The 18,209-nt window shown below is 42.9% G+C and overlaps 1 protein-coding gene across 2 annotated transcripts in view; it reads right to left on the bottom strand.

Moving 5' to 3' along the window:
* The window catches only part of LOC137664778 (complement C1q tumor necrosis factor-related protein 7), an 81,554-nt gene extending 77,391 nt beyond the window's left edge, over positions 1 to 4,163 (bottom strand). For both annotated transcript variants that reach the window (XM_068403232.1, XM_068403231.1), the window contains exons 1-2: positions 4,080 to 4,163; positions 382 to 581 (exon numbers count right to left, since the gene is read on the bottom strand). The gene's annotated coding sequence lies outside the window, so the exon portion shown is untranslated. The remainder of the gene's footprint in view (positions 1 to 381; positions 582 to 4,079) is intronic.
* Between the last annotated feature and the right edge of the window lie 14,046 nt (positions 4,164 to 18,209).

The following is an 18,209-nucleotide window of genomic DNA, read 5'->3' as shown; positions in this document are numbered from 1 at the left end:
TGAATAACCACAGCAGAAACTTGCTGAGCTTGCAGAAAGGATACCAGTAAGAGAGCTACAGCTTCAGTGCCTAATTGGAAACCCTGATGACCACAGCACAAATAACCACTTCGCCCTAATTGGTCAGGTCGAATCAGGGGAACGGATGGAGTGTGAATGGCCTGCTAGCAGGTTGGGTTTTATTAAGCTTGGCTTGGACTGTCATATGAAATGAACTGTGTTGCAATATCTTGCAAAAAAAGTTGTTTAAAGCTTTATATATAGTATTTGGGTGTTTTCATAAACAATTGAATGTAAATTGGATTTCTCTGTTCCACTATATACTGGGAGACTAAAGAAAAAACACTGCACAAACAGTAACATGCTGAGGAGTTGCAGTACCTGATGTACAAAGGTGTCTTAAATTAGTGTTGCATCAGCAGAGAGTCAGTCATGGGTCAGGTGAGAGAAAATACAGGCAAGCTGTTTTTTCTAGTTCCCTTGCTGGCTTCTTGAAAGACTTGTGTGGGGTTTTTTGTTGTAGTTGTCCATTCCTTCAGAGCTAATTTACAGCATTTAAAGAAATCAGAGTCCACTGGTTTCTGTGGGGAGAAAAAGAAGAAGAGGAGTTGGGGATTCAGAAAATTATTTGCGTGAAATATATCTACCTTTTTTTTACAGTGAAACTCAGATTCATTCTGAAACTCAGAGTTAAAGAAGTTGCAAAGTGAATTAATCCAGAAAGCGTTATTCCCGTTCCCTTCTCTGTGATGCTGATTGGAACTGACTGAATGATTTAAAAACCCAAACCATTACATTTATTTGCAGTTCACGATATTCAGCTGGTATATGACATGGTCAAATCTAGTTAGCAGGGAAAAAGACCAGCATATACTCATACACAGTCTGTATGAAGAATCTTTTCCGTTTTACAGAATAGAAAATTAGAAACTATCTTGGTATCAATGACAATGCAGAAAAAAGCATGAAAATATTGTAGTTGGAGGGAAGCTGGGAGGTTTGGCTGATACACCTAAAGGCTGTGCGGCCATTCAGCATGATTTGGACAGACTGGAGAGCTGGGCAAAGAGGAATCTAATGAGGTTCAACAAGAATAAGTGCAGAGTCCTGCACCTGGGAAGGAGTAATAAAATGCACCAGTACAGGTTAGGAAGCGATCTGCTAGAGAGCCGCTCCATGGAGAAGGACCTTGGAGTCCTGGTAGACAGCAAGTTATCCATGGGACAGCGATATGCCCTTGTGGCCAAGAAGGCCAATGGTATCCTGGGATGCATTAAGAAGAGTGTGTCCAGCAAATCGAGGGAGGTCCTCCTCCCCCTTTACTCTACCCTGGTGAGACCTCACCTGGAGTATTGTGTTCAGTTCTGGGCTCCCCAGTTCAAGAGGGACAGAGATCTACTGGAGAGAGTCCAACGGAGGGCTACGAGGATGATTAAGGGCCTGGAACACCTGCCTTATGAGGAAAGGTTGAGAGATCTGGGGCTTTTTAGTCTGGAGAAGAGAAGACTGAGAGTGGATCTGATTAATGTGTATAAATATATGAGGGCTGGGTGTCAAGAGGAAAGGGACAACCTCTTTTCACTTGTGCCCTGCAAAAGGACAGGGGGCAATGGATGCAAGCTAGAGCACAGGAAGTTCAACCTCAACATGAGGAAGAACTTCTTTACTGTAAGGGTTACAGAGCACTGGAACAGGGTCCCCAGAGAGGTTGTGGAGTCTCCTTCTCTGGAGACTTTCAAGACCCGTCTGGATGCATTCCTGTGTAACCTGCCCTAGATTGGTCCTGTTCTGGCAGAGGGGTTGGACTCGATGATCTCCAGAGATCCCTTCCAACCCCTAACATTCTATGATTCTATGAAATAAGCAATGCTCCAAAATTCTGATATATCAGAATGTATATTCTGATTTTCACATTAAGCATCTTGTACCAAATTGGCAGAAACCATGCTAGTAATTTTGCTGTCACTTGATAAAGCCTTACAGTACAGTCAAGCACAACAGCCTCCAAGAGTGGATTAACATATGAAGGCTTAATATTACAGCAGAGCAGCAAATGGTAACTCCAAGGCAGTAGTTAGCTACAAGCACAAACTTCACAGTGACGTTTGCTCTGGTGTACTACTGAGTGTACCCAAATAAAGCTCATGGATTTTCATAGGACTTAAATCAGGGACAACAAAGCTCTCTGCAGGGAAGAACAACTTTAAGCACTTAGCCAGGAGGGAGCAGCTCAGAGGGAGCTCATGCCTAAGACTGCATATGCATTTTACACAAAGCTGATGGGTAAGAAGCAGACACAACCTAAGTAAGGATCAAAGACTGGAACAAAAACTGCCCTTTGCCAGATGAAAAGTCTGAATCAGTAGGCTAGATGTTCCCACACTGTGCTACACGTAAGCCAAGCAAAAACAATCTCAACAACTGCTGGTTTCGCCTGTGTCCAGGATCTTTTACCAATCAGAGTAAGAGCCTTCACACAGCTGCTCCTGTCACTGGCTGGCCAGTAACTTATTGATGCATAAAGCTGCCTTCAGCTCCCAGACCTCCCCTGCTGTTCTTCACATGTGCCTACAGGAAATTAATTAGTCTGGGACACATGTTTCTGCTGAGGCCATGGGAAAAAAGTCATTTGGGGAAGGTGAGGGGAACAGGGTTGTTGAGATAGGGATGTGCCTTAGATGGTTGGAGAACCAATTTGGGAAGGAGAAGGCATAAAGGGGAATACATGGAGCTTTGAGCTACGGGTTGGGGGTCTTAGGGAGTGACGGGGCTGTGAAGCAGAATGGTGGGACCGCAGGAAAGGGAGTAGAGCTGGGATTGGGAGGAAATGGTGATAATGTTCAGGTGACGATATTTACAGTCCTGAATTTAGGCTTGGGGGAATACAGAAGGCTGCTCCCAACAGCCTTCTGTACCCAACAAATGACATTTGGGAAATCATGCATTAGGCCACAGAATCAGGACTTCTCTTGCCCTTTGACTTCAGACTCTTCAGACTGCATTTCTTCCTGCGTAATAAGCCAGTTTTAAAAGGAGGAGTGTAATGTGCCTCTCTCTGTTACTGTGGCAGTCTCTTGGAAAGTGTGAATCTCCTCAGATCAAGGAAGGATGTACAGCATTGAACCCATGCCCCCTGTTTCCTGGGGAGTGCTCTAAAAGGTAAATTGCAATGTTAAAGGTGAATGATAACATATGGCCATGCTTTTGAAATTTCAGGCTGAAGTATGAGGCCAAAATCAGAGATTTCATTTCATCTGGGCTTATGAAGTTAGAGGGTGGAATAGACCCCCCAGATCACTTTCTCAGGAGTCACCTGTGTTGCAGTGAAATACTCGATCACAGAGAGTTAACTGGTAGGCAGAAAGTGAGTAATAAATTACACTTTGGTCCTGGCTTCTGGTTGTCCTTTTCAAAGATACAAACTTTTGCCCATAAACTGGGGTAGGAAACAATGTCATTTGTACATGCCAAATAATTTTTCTTCAGGGAAAAACAACATTTGAGGAGTTCATTCTTTTTTCCAAATATTGAAAGCTAGAACAAGCACATGGTATTCTTGTTCACAACAATAACAACCATCTTCATCAAAACCATCACCAAAAATAATAATGAAAATGAGAACACAGAATTATAATAATAATAATAATGAGAATGAGAACACAGGGTTAGAATAATGTTATTCCAAATTTAGAAAATGTCATTTCAATAGGTTCCAAATCCACTAGGTAGAGCAAGAGTGCGTGCCAAGGAATTCACTGGAAGATGTTGGACATGCTGATCAGTTCTAATGTGCAGTGATTTCTGGAACAGCTTTTCTAAGTGAGGGTGGCAGATTAATTTGTTCTGTCACTGTTCAAATTGCACAAACAGCATAATCACTGCCCTTGTGCATAAACCCAAAAGATCATCTGATTCATTCGATATTGGAAAAATATTAAAAAACCTATTCTGGACCTAATACCTTGTTGCAGTCTGTTAAGGTGACAGATCTAAAGAATCAAAAGAAGCATGAAAAGAAGCATGGCCAGCAGGTCGAGGGAGGTGTTTCTGCCCTCTACTCTGCTCTGGTGAGACCTCACCTGCAGTACTGTGTCTAGCTCTGGGGGCCCCGACATAAGAAGGACATGGAGCTGTTTGAGCGAGTCCAGAGGAGGGCCACAAAGATGATCAGCGGGATGGAGCACCTCTCCTATTAGGAAAGGCTGAGACAGTTGGGGCTGTTCAGCCTGGAGAAGATTCCGGGGAGACCTTGTAGCAGCCTTCCAATACTTGAAGGGGGCCTATAAGAAAGATGAGGACAGACTTTTTAGCAGGGCCTGTTGTGATAGGACAAGGGGTAATGGTTTTAAAGTAAAAGAGGGTAGATTTAGACCAGGCATAAGGAAGAAATTTTTCACGATGACGGTGGTGAAACAGTGGCACATGTTGCCCAGAGGGGCTGTAGATTCCCCATTCCTGGAAACATTCCAGGTCAGAGTGGACGGGGCTCTGAGCAACCTGATCTAGTTGAAGATGTCCCTGCTCATTGCAGGGGGCTTGGACTAGATGACCTTTAAAGGTCCCTTCCAACCCAAATGATTCTATGATTCTATGATCTACCTTGAGAAGATACTCTGTATGTTACATTCCCATCAAATCTAGGTGCTGGGTAAAGGGTCTTTAACACCAAGCCTTTAGGAAATCTCACTTAATTGCTAATATACTCAGACTATGTCATTAACATTATTTTAAGCTTAAAAATTAAGGGATTGTAGCAAATTCCCAGTTTTGAGACTTCCTGGTAATCTTCCTCCCTTGTCCAGATATACAGGTCTTAATTCTAAAATTTACTAATTGGCATTGTTTTGAAACAATCCTAGAAGATTCCCCATGAATCTGTTATAAATAAAAGCTGGGTCAAAGCCAGTAATTATTAGTCACGAGTTATCCTGGCTGTGTTCTTACTTTTGTCTTTCCTTGCTAGCTTTGCATTCACTTCCAATACATATGCACAACTATTTGAGGAGGAGAAGATGTGTTTTAACTTCCTTGTGCAAAGAGATGTAGACGAGAACTAGTGATGCTCCTGGGCCTTTTCTGCAGCACTGGCAATGGCTTAGTGGTACAGAACAAAATAGTCTATACATCCTGTGGCTCTCCAATAGCAAAGGCCCATACTAACTCACATTGCTACCTTTCATCCCCACTGTGGGATGTACAGACCTTCCCCAGCTCTTCTATCCAGGAGAGCTGTGGTAGGAGAAACAAGGTGAAAGATGTAATAAGTCAGGATGAGAAGCAGAGAGACACCCTCAACAATTAGCTTGAAATCTCACTAGCTGTGTCTGTCTTTTCCCTCCCAAAACATGATCCACAAAAATCAGTTTTATCCACATGCCTGAAGGGTCCAAACCTGCTATTCATTTTGCCACCACCACTGACCTGTCTACAAAGCCTTGGAAACAGTGGCTTGCAATTTAGCACGCCACGCTTTGCAGTTTCTTTGCTCTGAATGATTTTTATGGTATTTAAAATACAAATATTAATTACGGATTTTTTTCCGAGGTATTTTACGTTGATCATTCACCTTCAGTTGGACAAACGGTTATGCATCTCCCAGCTTGTTTTGTGTTATGGGGATTATGCTGGACTTCCAGAGCTCCACCCATAAGACCATGCCTTACTCTAAGGAATCAAGACCACAGCTGACCACCACCACACTCCTTGGGTTAGCTACACAATCCAGCAATCTTCACATGGCTTTACATTGTCATCGCTTCCCTTGTGTAAAAAGGGGAGAGTGACCTGACAATTTTTGAGCCGTCTGAACTTTTGATTCCCAGTCCCAGAATTGCTGATGGTGCCCGAAGGGATCAATCATCCAGTGGGAAGGAACATTAGCTAAATATTTCTGAGAAAACAATCCTTAAAGGCCTTATTAGCAATGCTGACATTTAACAGTCTCACTCGCTTAAGTTTGTACTCAGTCATGTTTGAACAGTCTCCGTCATAGCTACATTGAATGCACTCAGATTCTTCAACCACGTCTCAAGCCTTCAAGAAAAATAGACCACTTATAATCAAGACTAGAAGTTCAATAAGTTTGATTTTCAAACTGTCAAAGGAGTGGGAGTAATTTTATTTCTCGATGTTTGACTTGAAACATAGTCTCTCTTTCTGGTTCCAGCCATTTCCATTATTTTGAAGTTTTTTTTACTAAAAATGCCCTAGAAGCTGGTCAAGGCGTGCATCAGTGAGATATAGTCTGACTCAGCTGGGGGGAATTCTAACATGAGGGCTGGCGGGTAAAGTAGTTTCACTGCCAGCTGTAGCAGAACTCACAAATAAATGAAACCTGACAGAATTTGTATTGACAGAGAGCCGAGAAGCTAGGCCAGTTGCTTACAGTTGACAATTAACATGGAGACAATAATATGTTTGCTTGCAATGTAGTGAAAAATGGACAGAATTTAACACTGGAAGACTCAGGATACAAGTGTCCCTACACCTTGGGTACAGGCTTCTTTAAAAGGTTTTCTCTATTTTCTTAAAATAAAAAAAAAAAGAGACAGGAGCCATAAATCACAAGCTATCTGCAGGGCTGACCTGCAATTTGCAGTGTTAGTTATGAATCTGAACTGGAGTCAAGCATGTGGAAGTATGTAGGCATCTAAAGATGTGGATAGATGCCTAGAGCAGTGTGCCTGTCTCCCATGGGCAGGCAGGCTTCTTCTTGGTTCCTCCACAGCCCTTGCCTGGAGCATTTGCATCTCCTATCTTAGATCATTCTGCTTTACCAACCTTGTGACGATAGAAGAGAAATGGAGAACAGACTGGGAAAAACATTTTGGGTAACACGGGAAGAGGAGAAACAGAGGGCACAAAAAAGAGAGTCACGTGAGGGCAGACAAGAACAAAAGTCATAGATTGTTGCCACAGGTTGTAGGGAATGGACTTCCACTGCCTTGTGCCTTGTGCTCGCTTGTGTTCACACCTGGGCTTTGTGAACAAAAGTCCATAAAGATCTCCCATCATGAGAGCAATCACTTTCCTGGGGTGAATGATGGGGACCAGCCAGCAAAGTGAGCTCAGGACGCACACAGCAAGAGCAACTTTGAGAACTTCGCTGGATTTCTGGCTGAATATATTGTAGTCCCCGGGCATGTTTTAATTCTCATCCCCTCAAGGTAAATATCATTTATTAGATCATGGACACCTCTGAAGATGGATTCTCCTTCACCTAGTTGCTCCCTTAGTGACAGCATGTTGTACCAAAGAACAGTGTTCACCATTTAAAAAGATAATCATGTAGATAAGAAAACTTCCAGGCCCTGAAAGGGACACTCCTCCCCCAGCACATTGTTTTCTCCTGGAGGTTCATCAAATGATATCACCCAAGCAATGTGCCTTTCTGGAAACCCTGCAGAAAAGTAGGCATCCAGCCAGGGACTACATTCTGCATCAAACGAGGCAAAGACCAAAGGAGCAATTTAAATGCTTGGCCAGGACTAGGCTGATTTCCCCTGAAGCAAGTTGGAGAAGGCTCCCATAAACTCCTCTGCCAGAAGGAGCAGTGGAGGCTGTGACCTGGGACAGGGAGCAACCATGTTCAGCCAAGTGGCAACCTCTTGTCCCTGTTCTGCTGTACATGGAAGAGGACATCTGTCTGGGACTTGACACAAGTAAATTTTTTCACACTGCAAACAGTCATAGTTAAGTTAGCAGTATTTTTAAATGTGCAAAGTATCTCTCTGCGCTGCTGTTGCAGCACAGCAAGCCATTAGCTTTTCCAAGAGGGGAACTGGATATTTTGTCTACATGGGCAAATCCCCAGCTAGAAATGGCTTGCTAAACACTGTGGTCCATTCAATCCAGGTGGTATTGTAAACAGTCCTTAACATACTGGGGAGTGCAAAGATAGGATAGAGTATAAATATTCTGACTTCAAAATCTGGGTAAGTATGCATGTCTGACAAGACTGGAGGACTAGTTAGTTTTTATTTATATGACACTTAGAAGATGGAAGACATGTAAAAGCCCTATAGTATGAATTTAATTATCTTAAACCACTCTGAATTTTATTACTCAGAGTTTATATGTTGCAGCATAAAAGCAGGAATATCTGAAGTGCTCCATGCTAGCCAAGCTGTGCTCCCAGGAAGAGCAGATCTGCACGACAGAGCTCAGATAATACCGGTCCTTAAAAAAACTCACTACAGCTCCCAGGTTCCTGCTTGAGAACCTTCAACAGATAACTGCACAATTGTACATTTGAAAATAGACTTAGAAAATCGGCATTCTGGAATTAAATATTCCTGTGTAAGAAATAACTTTGTGGTGCTAAGACCTTTGGGCTGAATTTACAAAAGTTCCTATAAGTTCCAACTTTTACATATGACTTTCACACATAGAAAATGCATTTTGGGGTGAATTGGGTACCTAAGTCCAAGTGAATGAACCATAAAACTTGTGATGTACTAACTGGAGCATGAGAGGCTGCCTTAGCCTGGAGTTTCTGAAGAGGGTCTCTTGAGGCACATCTGCAGGTGCAGTGCTGTGCAACACAGATACTCAGGACAGCAATGTGAGACCCAGACTGTGCACACCTGACATGGGTCAATGCCCAAGCAACCTGTAGCCATGCAAATACCGCTAGCTTTCTTGCAGGATTACGTCCACAGGGCATGGCACTATCCACTGCCCACAGTTAGCTGCAAGTTCTCCATCTTCTGACCCTTCGTGCACCGTTAGCATGTTCAGGAGCACCAAAGAGAGACCCTTAACATGAAACCAGAGTCAAACTTAAAGGAGCGGTTGTGGCTGTGAAGCTGAATCTCACAGAGGTGTGAGTCTTAGGAGGCACAAATGATAAATGCATTTAAAAGCTTAAGCCTTTAAATGCACTGTAAATCAGTGGGGCTTGAACTCCTGAAAGCCTAGGGCTTTTTGAAAATGGCACAAGAGCTTTGAAACTTCACTTGCTTTTCAAAATATGACCCACGTTAACGTATGTCCCCAGCCTCTGGGGCTGCCAGGCTCTCACGTCAACCCCGGTGGTCTCCTCCATGCTGGTGCTCTAATTTGTCAGTACTGGAGATAAAAATCTGGCCTCAAAATCAGCATACTTTCCTGACCATGGCAGTTCTGAGAAAAATCCTGTTCTCGTGGAGTGAGTCTACCTCAAAGCTATTACTTCAACAGTATTACTTCTATATTTATACTGGAATAGAAAAAGGACAAATTGGCCTGGTTTAGTCACATGTGTGATTGTTATGGTTAATGTCAGATTCAGGAAATCAGAGCCAGGAAGATATAAAAATAGAATGAAATTTATGTAATGTCTACTTTTGGGTAATAGCATGTTTTTTAAGTATGCTCCTTCCTAATTAAATCAAACCTTTAAATAACAACTTGATTTTCAGTGAGGTTGACCTCTTTGCAAGTCTGAAGGACGTGCACATTAGAAAGACAGCTCTAAACAGTTTGGAGCTGTAAAATAAAATTCCATTTAAATTCTATATGGTATGGTACTTTCTTATTGAAACAAAGACTTGTGTTTCCATACAAGAGCAGAAGGGACAGTGCATCCTGCCTCCCATCAGGCTTCACAGGAACACCAGCTCCACCCAAGCCCATCCTCTGGCAACCCCATTGGTACCCAGCAAGCACTCACACAGGACCTGTGTTTCTTGTTGATGGGCTTGATGTTCTACAATTTCACATCTTGTGGAGGTGTTTGTGTTGGGCAAGAGCTGACTGCTCCCTGGGGCTGAGTGTGATGGAGCTCCTCACAGGGTGGCAGGGAAGGATCTCGCCAGCCAGAGCCCGTCCCATCACCACAGCAGGGACCAGGGCAGCCTGGAGGCATCCGGGGGCACCCTCAGCATCTGAGGCCAGACCAGGATGTCGGCCTGTGGGTGGGGGTCAGCTGGGCTGAAATGGAGTCCTGGACCATGGGCAGGGTGGTGGGACACCCCAGGAGAGGCTGGCAGGGACAGTCAGTGTCCTCCTGGCTCTGACAGTTTGTACTCATTCAAAAAGGAAAAAAGCATTGTGATCCCAATCTGGCAGAATGAGTCCACTCTACACATTTGGAAATAACAATTCTCAGCACAAGGCATTCAAAGGTCTGTTTAATTCCGTATGGATCCTTACCTACTGCAGCATGCCCTGAGCCACATAGCCAACTCATGTCCTTCAGGATTTGCTCTTGCTTTCATCAGTCTCCTGATGAGAACCATTTCTACGGTGGACTGTTCGGATTTGCAGGGTCTCAGTCTGAGTTGTTTGTGTTTTTTTAATACATAAACTGCTATGTGTTGTGAAGATGTATATGTCAAGCTTGCTTATTAGAAAAAATGTTTGGATTGTTCTTACAACACCTTGAAAAATCTAAAATATATTATAAGAGCTTTTTCTTATTGAAGTAAAATTGACACTAATCTTTTTTCCTCTGTATTTCTGACTTGGACATTTCAGGTAGTCAGCTTTAAATCTCAAAAAAAAAGCTTATGAAGAAAAAAAAGTATTATCTCGTTTATTTGTTTTCTAATTTGTATAAACCTTGAAAGTAAAAAACTCATGCTGTTGTACAGAGCTCTGGAGAGTCTAGCAATCTGTTTTGCTAACTACTACAGCCTATTATATATCCTAATTGCAATATATCCTAACAAGTCTTTAAAAAGAGTTTAACAAGTGTGAGAGGAGAGGAGAGGAGAGGAGAGAAGAGAAGAGGAGGAGGAGAGAAAGAAGAGAAGAGAAGAGAAGAGAAGAGAAGAGAAGAGAAGAGAAGAGAAGAGAAGAGAAGAGAAGAGAAGAGAAGCTTTGCCTTCTTTAGTTTGACACAAATTTGTCTGCCAGAAATCTGTCTGACATAGAAGAATGACAGTTTTTTCTGTGATATGATAGCTTCAATTTGATACACATAATAATTTGTCAGCCTGATTCTGTACATACTGAAATCAAATGCAAATCTCTCTCTTAGTGGTGTTTGATCAGACTTACAGAGAGGAAGAAAGAAAACAGAGCACAGAGTTTTCTTTCAGGAGATCTGATTTCTGTTCCTCAGTCAGAAATGTCTGTTCCATGGCAATTATTTAATCTTACATGCTTCTGTTTCTTCATCAGTAAAACACTATCAATAATATCAGGGATAATATTACCCTGCTGATGTAAAAGCAGGTTATTTCAAAAGCACTTTTCAGATTCTGCTTTTCTTAAGTCATTGTGAGCTGCCGTTTCATATTTCAGATCAATTCTCTCATGGGAGATGAAAATGGATGAAGTCAGCATAATTTCTGCAATTTTTTCAGTACAGTGCAGATGAGGTCTAGCATCTGATAACTGGTCATTTCTGACTTTGTAACAGAGCATCAGCCATACTCTTGCTTATCAGTAAGAACAAAATTTGGTCCTCGTGTAGTTGGGTGTAGCTCTATTGAAACCACGTGCCTTCTATTTATATCTGGCCTTGAAGGTGTTTCCTCACTTAAGTTCTTGCAACAATAATTTGACTGTTTTTTGAAATCTGTCCTATCTGGGAGGTGTTTGTTTCCTAGAGTTCCTCCAGGGAATGGTACGAAGAAGCTGCAGCTGTCAGTCAACTTGCCACTCTTCAGCAGGCAAGTTGAACCTTCGGCTGGTAAGGAGTGGGCTTTGCCTTGACTTTGTTCTGCATGTGTGTGATGCTTCAGGGTGCTCTCAGCAGGGTGTCTCCAAGAAGTGAGCATTCCTGGATGGTCTGAAGGTCACAGAGTGTATAGCAACCAATGTAATTTCAGTTTCATGTGATTTTGTCCTGAGCTCAGCCTGCCAACAAATCCCACTTAACCTTGAATCACAGGGTGTTAGAGTCACCTGAGGAGGGCCCTGATCCAGCTGGTCTTCCCCACATGGATTAAGATGTCACTGTGTAGCAAATAGCGTAGATGGAGACATCTTACCCAAATGCGGCATGCCGAGGTTAGTCCACATAGCCAGTAAATGTACATTTGGGTGTGCCCTCAGCTGTGCGGTGCCCTGTGCCCTGGGGTTACCATCTGGATTGCCCAGAAACAGCACCAGAGGGGTTCCTCTGGGGAAGGAGTAAAAAGGGCGCACAGGTAACACAGAGTCATATCCACAGATGACACAGTCTTGGGGTGCACCTGCAGTGCAAACACAGCCTGAGGTGGTGGTATGTGGTAGGTTATGCCAGAGTACGCATATTTCTTAAAAAGAAAAGAGATTATAGATAACCCTCTCTGCATTTCCATAATCAGTGAATATGGCTTTACCTTGTTGTAGTATCTAGAGTTTTGCTCAGGCTTCTTATCAAGTATCTACTGATACAATTTACAATGATGACAATAAACCCAGTGTTATTTTACAGTTGCAACTCCATGGCAGCTGTCTGCGATGAGCCTTTTTGCATTTTAAACAGTAACCTTGATTTAAATTTATTTCTTAAGAAATTCTGGCTAGTCTAAGACAAATAGTATGCCAGAATCACTTCTAATGATCTGTCCCCCAGAAATTTCCATACATAATTGTTGATACAAATAAAATATATATAAAAAAGAGAAGTCATGCAAGGCTTAGAGCAATTTAACTTCAAGTTTCCATCAGGGTAAAGGGTTTTGCAATTTCCACTTTAACAGAAACCTACAGAGATTCAGAATGTATTGACTTGCAAATAAAGATGAAAATACATAAAATATGGAGAAGCTTTCTCTTGCCTTGCTTAAAACGACCTTTCCTTTCAGTGATAAAACTATTTAAGTTTTATGGCATGGAATTAAGATATAAAACTGAAAAAAATTCTTATAATTTAAAGTGTCTCAGATCAATTCAGGCAGTTTCCCTCAGCCAAGGCGTAATTTTATTGCAGACAAGTGTGTGTATGCGTGCACGTGCATACACATATACATCTGTACCTTTACCCGCCAAAGAGTTCTTGTTCTCACCTGGCTTTTCTTCAAGGCCCTGGAGCATGGTGGATGCACTTCATGTCAAAGATATTATTAAAGACCTTTTTTCTATTTGACTTTGACCGATGGAGATAATTTTCTTTAATACAGATCTATTCTCTGGTGGCCTGAATTAAGGAGGTACTTAGATTTGTTTCTAGCTGATAAACAGAAAGCTGGCATGCAATAAGCTGTTTTGTTGTTTTTATCTTTGTGATAGGTATCTTCGTTGGGTGCTGCAGAAAGTTCTATTTTGATATTTGTGATTTTGTTTATTGCTTAAAATACACATTATATCTTGAACAGGATAATTGCAATTGAAAACTCTCGTATGCTCAAACGTCACATCTTTCCTGCTTAGAATTCTCCTTTCTGTGAGATGCTGTGATTTCTTATGAGGCTTCTGTTTTCCCTCTGTCTTTGGGAAAGCTTAAGTATATGTATATGTGTGTATATATATATGTGTGTACACACACTGTAAAGTTAAAAAAAAAAGTTTTATAAATTGATCATCTCCTAGGAGAGTATATCGAAACACTCCATTTGAGACAATTTTATTGGCACAGCTCCTCTCTTACAGTTTTTATCTGTTCTGCTTATTTTGTTAATGCATGAAACTAGGTCTCTGTAGAAGTTCATAAGCCACTGCTGTTCCTTCTCCATAAAATTAATTGGTGTCCCAGTTTGTTCTCTTGGGGCAATTATGAAGTCATCCACAACAGTCATTTCATTGTGTCTTTGTTTTGGGATTAATGTTACATATGAATGACTGTGGTAAATATGATCAAAAGCCCTTCGAGCACTGTACCTTCGCTCTCCTGTTGGACGCGTTCCTGTGTGATATGGTCTAGGCAATCCTACTCCGGCAGGGGGATTGGACTAGATGATCTTTCGAGGTCCCTTCCAATCCCTAACATTCTGTGATTCTGTGATTCTGTGATTCTCTGGCAGCGTCCTGTAGCAGGCCCTCGCCCTCTTCCCAACGATGCTTGCCGGGACGTTATCTTCCTGCTTCCAGTGCTCTGCAGCTGAAGTCTTCTGAACAGGAGATATTTTCTGAATCTTTGTTTTCTGCTAGCCTTGCTGGACTCCTTATCCATAAACTTGGAAAGAATTTACACTGTGGCTTTCCACAATATACCTCATGAGTAAATCTGTTGGATTAATTATGCACAGAACACATTTGCCTCCCTTAAACCTTTTTGTCTCCCTTAAACCTTTTTGTCTCCCTTAAATCTTTTTAACTGATAATTTCATTTGATTCCTTCTATTTCTTGCATTATAAGAGACAGTGATTAATCTGCTCCTTAGTTCATTATCTTTCTCAGGAAACTGGTAACTTTGGATTCCTGTGATTGCCACAAGTATTTCCATGTTGAATATTTTTACTTTACAATTACAAATTCTAGTGGTTACATGGTCCACTAAATTGTAAGAGCCATCTGCACTTTTCCTCTAGTGTATTAATATTAGTAAGCAAGATTCTGAAAGACGTACAAGGTCAGTAGGTCTAGCAGCTTTGCTGCTTTCTTATGTCCTCAGATGAGCATAAACCCATCAACCTTAACAAAAATGCAGAAGTACAGCTGCAAAAATGCAGCTGCCTGAGATTGTGTTATATCTGATCTCTGCCAAAGACGTACAACATGGGACAGAATCTCCCCACTGTAGCAATCGTCATTCTGCTAGGCTTGAAAGCCAAGAAAAGTAGTAAAAAGTAAATATAATGTTTTCCAGGAGACATTGGTGGCTCTTATAGAAAGAAAAAACTCTTTGAATTCATCAAAGCTGCATAAACTCTCATGTGTTTGCTACAGACAGCTGAAAGGACAATCTTCCAGCTACTCTATATAACACTGCTTTCATTGGCATACTTTTAACGAAACAATCATGGTTTCTTAATACAGATGTGCCTCATTATTATTCAAAATCAAGCTTGTTTATTTATCTGTTTTAACCACAGAGTGTGGGATTATACAGGCTATTACTTTGCTCTCCACAAGTAGGCAGCTGAACGCAGTGGTGTCACTGAGGACCTCGTGTTCTCACAGCCGCAATGCTGGCTAGGTTACGGGGTGATGACATTTGCCATTCCCTCCTGGGATGGCTCTCCTCTTCCTCGACCTCGTTTTCTTCCTCCTTTTCCTCCTCCCGTGCCTGCCAGCGCAGGGCTCCCTTCTCCTTGCTGGGCTCCTGGCACTGCTGAGCTCTCCTCCCAGCATCAAGAGCCCAAAGGTCAAAATCTGTCCTGCTCCCAACAGGCATTGAGGAAAAGGCCCTTTTCTCCTTTGTTCCCTCTCTGCTGGGATGCAGATTCTTCTGGATTTTCTCTTTAATTGCCAGACATTGAGGCTGGAGGTGAAGGGGACGGAGAGTTGCAGCAGCATGCAAAACCCAGGGGCAGCCAGGGCCATCCTGGTGCACCTCTGTATGTCCCTCCAGATTGCCACCATGTCCACACAGGACAGGGAGAAAGGGAGGCCTGTCTGGAGAGCAGCATGGTGGCAGGGAGGTGGCAGTGCAAAGGCTTGTCGCCGCTGTGCAATGCTGCAGCTGGAAGAGTTGAAAGATGACTGGGAAAAGTCCTTAAATGGAAATTTCAGATGTGGAACTTGTTTTTCCTGCCAGAAGTCTGGCCGAAGTAAACTGTTTGTCGTAGTGAATGTTCAAGCTGTGGTGGGCCCAGAGATCATAGTCACTTCTCCCTGTTTGAGGTCTATCTTCAAACCACAGCAGGGATGCAGTATGCCAGCGGTTACAGGAGAGGGACCTGTTGGAAGGTCACAGGGTGTAGGGTGTAGCCCCGAGCCCTCATGCACTGCCTCTGCCTTCCCCTCGTTTGTGGACTTTTGAAGACTAGTGCTCTCTTTGGAGCCCTGGAAACAGAGATGCTGTGCAGGTGGTACCACTTGTGCAGAAGTAATCACAGCCAAAACAGCCTCCTCTCCAGAGGAACTGGGCTGTGGAGAAAGGGCAGATAGTGACTCACCGCCTATGAGTAAACGTAGTGGGTTTGGCAAAAACAAGGAACCCGTTAAGCAAAGAGGCTGTTCTGTTTTGGAGTTTCATCTGTAAGCTGTGGGTTGCTTTTTTTCTACCATTTTTTAAACCTTTCCTGTTTCAGCCCTGTTGGCAGGTGCCACCGTGAGTCCCAGGTAGAGCCAGGCCATCTGCAACTCTTTCTGTGCCCAAAAGCACAAAGACCTGGAGGTGGACGGGCAGCTGAGACCTGCTGCGTGTAGCGAGTGCGTTGAAAAGATGCTGCTGCTGTTTCAAAATGACTAATGGTTGGTAGCTTCTGGGTTTTGCACGGCTTTGTTTTGTTATCTCTGAGGGAAAAATGAATGTAGCCAGAGAATAAAGCAAGAGGTTGTGCAAGTCCCTCTGTGCTAAGCAAAAGGGGAGTTTGTGCTCTCACCTGGAGGAACATCTGCTTTCCAAGAGCAGGCAAGGTACAGGCTCACCTGAGGAGCAGCAGGACATAGCCGACGCTCCTCAGCCTTCTCACATGCAACAGCAGCTAAAACCCACAGTGGGGAGAGGCCGGGTGGAGGCTTTGTTCAGCATCCCTTTTGCCTGTGAACTTGTACTACTTCCCAGAAACAGAAGATCACAGAATCACAGAATGGTTGGGGTTGGAAGGGACCTCTGGAGATCATCGAGTCCAATCTCCTGCCAAAGCAGGTTCCCCTAGAGCACATTGCACAGTATCATGTCCAGGCAGGTTTTGAATATCTCCAGGGAAGGAGACTCCACAACCTCCCTGGGCAGCCTGTTCCAGTGCTCTGTCACCCTCAAAGTAAACAAGTTTTTCCTCATATTCAGATGGAACTTCCCATGTTTCAGTTTGTGCCCGTTGCCCCTTGTCCTTTCGCTGGGCACCACTGAGAAGAGTCTGGCCCCAGTGACAGATAGCTCAGGAACCCTGAGATCTCCCTGCCTATGTACATCCTTATTTACCATCCTGGGCTAGTCTGAGTACCAGGAAAAGGCCAGGGACGTGAAGTCCAATCTGACCATTTGATGAGTTATGAGGACTAACCCCTCCATAAACACAACAGAAATTGTGTGAAGGGCATCTGTTCCCTTCTGCTCATTGCTTGTCCCTTGCTGTGACCTGTCTCTGCAGGATAAAGCAGCTCCAGTGTATCAGGCGGTTTTACTGCTCATAGTCTTCCCTCATTCTTCTGATTTACTTTTACTGCAGGCTAAAGCTTGTAAACCTTTGACTCCTGTTTACAAATAGAAGCCTGGATGACATTAGCAAACATAAACAGTACTCTCCCTGAAAATCCTATTTTAAACACTGATTTGTTATGACCAATTTTATCTCCACCATCTGTAACTAGTTAAAATTCCAATTGTTTTTCTTAAAAAGGATTTTAACAATGGATAGTAACTATGAGGTAGATTAAAAGTAATTTAGATTGTAGGTTTTTATTAAGAGTTTAGAAAGTATCTGTTAGAGTCCTGGGTTATCTGCAGCCTCCAAATGGCGCTGAAAAAATGATGGTGCTCTCAGTTGTCATAGATGATTTTTTTCTTTAAATCTGAATGATACATTTTTCTAACATCTATGCACAAACTTGCATTGGTTTATCTTCAAATAAGGTAGTCAAATAAATGCCACATCCTCAGTGGATGCCTTAATTGATCTAGAATCAACCATTTTGTTTTTATTTGGCTTATGCTGGAATAAGGAGCTATATAAACTAAGGATATAGTCAGGCACTTGCTGCAGAAGTGTGTGTACCAATTTAAAATGTAAGTATCTCTGCAGTTTGTTACTGCTGTTCTGCTGGGGATCCCTTTCTCTGTAGATCGGCCACTTCCACAGGCTGTTTAACCTGTCCAACACTGCATTAAATCATGTGGGGAGCATTTGCATGCTTTGCTATCCAGTACTGTTGTGCAGGAGAGCGTAAGGGCCAGGCGGGTGAGAGAAGGAAGGGTTCCCAGGTAGTAAATGGTGCCCAGGGCACAGTGCAGTGTGAAACATTCCTACACTTGTTGGACCCACTGAAATCAGCCATTTCACCTGAGACATGGGCCTTTGCACAGCCACCTTGGGCTGGAGATCTCAGTGAGTGGCAACTTTGTAAAACACCTCATCAGGACTCACCTGACATATTTGTCAAAAGTTGAAGGTGCTTGCGTGGCTGATACAGCCTCCCTTCCTTCTGGCCATGTTGCAACTGGGGCAGGTGAAAACAATTTTTATCCAGCGCTGTTGTTTGCTAGGTGAATGGGAGCCAAAGTGCTAAAAGTGTCCAGATGGGTGCT

Source organism: Nyctibius grandis, chromosome 6 (genome assembly GCF_013368605.1).
Source record: "Nyctibius grandis isolate bNycGra1 chromosome 6, bNycGra1.pri, whole genome shotgun sequence".
Taxonomy (NCBI): Eukaryota; Metazoa; Chordata; class Aves; order Nyctibiiformes; family Nyctibiidae; genus Nyctibius; species Nyctibius grandis.
Note: the sequence above shows the minus strand (reverse complement) of the source record. Positions and strands in the feature narration are given on the sequence as shown.